Source organism: Benincasa hispida, unplaced genomic scaffold (assembly GCF_027475165.1).
Source record: "Benincasa hispida cultivar pf3 unplaced genomic scaffold, pf3_genome.v1.1 HicScf1610, whole genome shotgun sequence".
In the NCBI taxonomy this organism is placed as follows: Eukaryota; Viridiplantae; Streptophyta; class Magnoliopsida; order Cucurbitales; family Cucurbitaceae; genus Benincasa; species Benincasa hispida.
The window spans coordinates 2,501-7,500 of record NW_028325977.1 but is presented as its reverse complement, the minus strand read 5'-3'; the positions used below and the strand labels follow the sequence as shown (position 1 = coordinate 7,500).

The 5,000-nt window shown below is 47.3% G+C and overlaps 3 pseudogenes; all 3 read left to right on the top strand.

Annotated features, from left to right (window-relative positions):
- The first annotated feature begins 2,152 nt into the window (after positions 1 to 2,152).
- Positions 2,153 to 3,888, top strand: LOC150030870 (18S ribosomal RNA; annotated as a pseudogene).
- Positions 3,889 to 4,103: 215 nt separating this feature from the next.
- On the top strand, positions 4,104 to 4,247 carry LOC150030869 (5.8S ribosomal RNA; annotated as a pseudogene).
- Positions 4,248 to 4,422: 175 nt separating this feature from the next.
- Positions 4,423 to 5,000, top strand: part of LOC150030868 (25S ribosomal RNA) — a pseudogene marked incomplete at its 3' end in the record, with an annotated part of 3,078 nt that continues 2,500 nt past the window's right edge.

The following is a 5,000-nucleotide window of genomic DNA, read 5'->3' as shown; positions in this document are numbered from 1 at the left end:
GGCGTGCCAATGCCACCCATACCTACTAGCCCCACCCATCGTCGCCCAATCTCACCCAGTGCAGCACCCCCTTGCCGAGCGCAGCCAATGCCACTCACAACACATCCTCGAGCACACGTCATGACCCCTTGCCAATGTTTGCCTATGTCCCACCCCCTGCATCGCCCATACCCACACCGATGACCACCCGCCCACCCTTACACTAGCATTTGTGCACGACATGCATCACCCCTATGCTCGCCATCCCCCACGTGTCTTCCTCCCTCATCCAACGCTCAAAATCAATCCTTTTCCCAAAGATACATGAAGGTTATGTTTGTCCATGGAGGTTAGCATGTATTAAGAAAGGAGTAGATTAGATATTGTAAAGGCCTAACTTCAAATTGGATTTATTCTTAAATCATTGGGTAAAGTGTATATTAACTAGTGAGGCTTTGTAGTTGCACATGGTTGAAGAGAACCATGGTGTCACCCGGTCTAATAATGCTTAAGCTTGAATATCTAGTCCATCCATGCAACACATATATTGTACACCCAAACGAAACGTACATACTAACTTTTAATGTTCACTAACAATGATAGAATAATCATTCCAATAAAACATTACTCTTTCGCTTAAAGAGTGTTGGTACACAACACAGAGACGCCGACCTTCTATGTGCCATGACTCTACCCTTGTGCATGCCATGAAATGTAACACCCATGAAACATGAATTCTATGTTCTAATGTTAGGATTGTTTGAATCTTTTGTTGGTAACCCATAAACATAAAACAATGATGTCTACCAAATATAAGATCAATCATGTTCACACAATGCGACAACCTAAGACTTGGGACAGCCACACAACGTGTATGCACTGACACCAACCTTGTGCATGTTAGGACACACCAACCATGAATTGTGAAATCTATCTTCCCATGCTCGGATTGACTTGAAATTTTTTTTAGAAACTAAACAACATAAAAAAATGATTGTAACAAGATATCAGAATTTTTTGCCACCTCCAACCATATTATTATTATTTTTAATATTTAATAATAAAATATTCATAAAATATTATTGATTGTTTAAAAAATTATGAAACTTGTGTTGCACACTAATTTGAGTGTCCCAATCATAGTCCAATCACGTCCATGCCATGAGACACTATAAAACTTGAGTTTTTTTGAGTGAGTGACAGCTCGTCATTTGACATATGCAAGTCTGCCAGGCCAAAAATTATTCAGAATGCCCTATATGGGGGGTCGACTTGCCTGCATGGGTGGGGCGTGGGGGTACCCCTGTCGCCGTGTCCATGCTCCAAGCATAGTGTGCAACATAATACCAACATATGCTTGGGGCTTGGACGCGGTCAGAGGTCCACGTCCTTGCGTCGGACGGAGAGAAATAGCAGGATGTTGAGTTGAGCTAAAAGGATGGGCTTGTTTGGACGATGCAAAAGCACATGGTTTCTTGCATGGTCTAGATGGACTTATCCCTCGCGAGACTAGATGGCCTGCAGTCTTTCCTTTGTTTGATGGGATGGAAGGGGTCGCCTCGAAGCAAAAACTGGAATGAAATTGGAGAGTTGTGAGAGAGAGTTGTTCGATCGTGCACGACGTTGCGTGCTCGGCCTCGTTTGATGACTCTGCATCCTTGCTGTAGGGTAGGGGTGCGGATAGTCGAGTGTTGTTCGACTCAGATGGCGTACGGCGCGTGAGTGGTGATCTGGTAGTTTAGGTTGGCAGGGTCGGTGCTTGGGCATCGAACTATCAATGTCGACTCCTTTTCATTGACGTGCCCCGAAGAAGTGTTTCGAGCGGCTGAAATTGATCGGTTCTTGCATTGGTACCTCACGCGATGGAAGTGTCGCGTCTCATTAGTCCCTTTCTGTCGGCAGCCTTAGTTGGGTGCACGACAAACCCTAAAGCTCGCGTCACATTCCGCTTCAGTCTTTCCAAGGCTTGTTGCGGCCCACATCGTTGGTGCTCGCTCTCTCAGATGCGATGCATTTGGCGGCATGATATGCTCGGGAAGTCTCTCGAACGTGTTGCCTCTGCATATTGCTTGAACGAATGACACTCGTGGCCCGTGTTGATTTAGTGCCTGTTGTCGTCCTGTCGGAGGGCGGTTGGTGCTATCATATGAGCTGCAATGTCGTGTAGGAATGCTACCTGATTGATCCTTCCAGTAGTCATATGCTTGTCTCAAAGATTAAGCCATGCATGTGTAAGTATGAACTAATTCAGACTGTGAAACTGGGAATGGCTCATTAAATCAGTTATAGTTTGTTTGATGGTATATGCTACTCGGATAACCTAGTAATTTTAGAGCTAATACGTGCAACAAACCCCGACTTCTAGAAGGGATGCATTTATTAGATAAAAGGTCGACGCGGGCTCTGTCCGTTGCTCTAATGATTCATGATAACTCGACAGATCGCATGGGCATCGTGTCGGCGACGCATTATTCAAATTTCTGCCCTATCAAATTTTGATGGTAGGATAGTGGCCTACTATGGTGGTGACGAATGACGGAGAATTAGGGTTCGATTCCGGAGAGGGAGCCTTAGAAACGCCTACCACATCTAAGGAAGGCAGTAGGCGTGCAAATTACCCAATCCTGACACGGGGAGGTAGTGATAATAAATTACAATATCGGGCTCTTCGAGTCTGGTAATTGGAATGAGTACAATCTAAATCCCTTAACAAGGATCAATTGGAGGGCAAGTCAGGTGCCAGCAGCCGCGGTAATTCCAGCTCTAATAGCATATATTTAAGTAGTTTCAGTTAAAAAGCTCGTAGTTAGACCTTGGGTTGGGTCGATCGGTCCACCTATGGTGAGCACTGGTCGGCTCGTCCCTTCTGCTGGCGATGCACTCCTGGCCTTAACTGGCCGAGTCATGCCTCCGGCGCTGTTACTTTGAAGAAATTAGAGTGCTCAAAGCAAGCCTACTCTCTGTATACATTAGAGATCGGAGTAATGATTAATAGGGACAGTCGGGGGCATTCGTATTTCATAGTCAGAGGTGAAATTCTTGGATTTATGAAAGAAAAACAACTGTGAAAGCATTTGCCAAGGATGTTTTCATTAATCAAGAACGAAAGTGGAGGGCTCAAAGACGATCAGATACCGTCCTAGTCTCAACCATAAACGATGCCGACCAGGGATTGGCGGATGTTACTTTAAGGACTCCGCCAGCACCTTATGAGAAATCAAAGTCTTTAGGTTCCGGGGGGAGTATGATCACAAGGCTGAATCTTAAAGGAATTGACAGAAGGGCACCACCAAGAGTGGAGCCTGCGGCTTAATTTGACTCAACACGGGGAAACTTACAAGGTCTATAAATAGTAAGGATTGACAAACTGAGAGCTCTTTCTTGATGCTATTGGTGGTAGTGCATGGCCGTTCTTAGTTGGTGGAGCGATTTGTCTGGTTAATTCCGTTAAGGAATGAAACCTCAGCTTGCTAACTAGCTATGCGGAGGTACCCCTCTGTAGCCAACTTCTTAGAGGGACTTATGGCCACTTAGGCCAAGAAAGTTTGAGGCAATAACAAGTCTGCGATGCCCTTAGATTTTCTGGGCCGCACGCGCTCTACACTGATGTATTCAACAAGTCTATAGCCTTGGTCGACAGGCCCAGGTAATCTTTAAAATTTCATCGTGATGGGGATAGATCATTGTAATTGTTTGTCTTCAACGAGGAATTCCCAGTAAGCGCAAGTCATCAGCTCGCGTTGACTACGTCTCTGCCCTTTGCACACACCGCCCGTCACTCCTACTGATTGAATGGTCCGGTGAAGTGTTCGGATCGCGGCAACATGGGTGGTTCACTGAACCTTATCATTTAGAGGAACGAGAATTCGTAACAAGGTTTCCGTAGGTGAACCTGCGGAAGGATCATTAATGATGCCTAAACATCAAACGACCAGCAAATGCGTTTAAGAACCAATTGTTCGCGTCGGGGGCGGGGAGGAAACATGCTTTTTTCCTGCCCCCTCCCCCTCGACGCGCTTAAACCAAACCCCAGCGCAGGTTGCGCAAAAGAACTTGAAATAAATCTGCCTGCCCCTTGCCCCGGCCTCGGTGTGCGGGGTTTGGAGCATTCTTGTACTCACAACGACTCTCAGAAATGGATATCTTGGCTCTCGCATCGATGAAGAACGTAGCGAAATGCGATACTTGGTGTGAATTACAGGATCCCGCAAACCACCGAGTCTTCTGGCCGAGGGCACAACTTGTTGTGCAGGCAAGGGCACGTGTTGGCCTCCTATGCGCACCGCCGTGTGGATGGCTTAAATTCGAGTCCTCGGCGCACGTCATCATGACACTACAGTGGTTGATCCAACCTCAGTACCATGTCGCGGCCTCAACCCCGCCTCCACGGACTCATGCACTGACCCTTTGAGCGTTATACCCGAAAGAATGGCGCTCTCGACGCGACCCTAGGTCAGGCGGGACTACCCGCTGAGTTTAAGCATATCAAGAAGCGGAGGAAAAGAAACTTACAAGGATTCCCCTAATAACAACGAGCGAACCGGAAAGAGCCCAGCTTGAGAATCGGGCATCCTCGACGTCCAAATTGTAGTCTGGAGAAGTGTCCTCAACGGCAGACCGGGCAAAGGTCCCCTGGAAGGGGGCGCCAGAGAGGGTGAGAGCCTCGTTACACTCAGACCCTGTCGCACCACGAGGTGTTGTCAACGAGTCGGGTTATTTGGGAATGCAACCCCAATCGGGCGCTAAATTCTGTCCAAGGCTAAATATGGGCGAGAGACCAATAACAAACAAGTACCGCGAGGGAAAGATGAAAAGAACTTTGAAAAGAGAGTCAAATAGTGCTTGAAATCTTCGGGAGAGAAGCAGATGGGGGCCGACGATGTGCCCCAAACAAATGTGGAACGATGACAAGCCAGTCCGTCGATCGACTTAGGGCATGGATCGATGCAGATTGAGACGGCGGCCCATGTCTAGGCCTTTGTTACGCCTGTGGAGACATCGTCGTCCCGATCGTGGCTGGC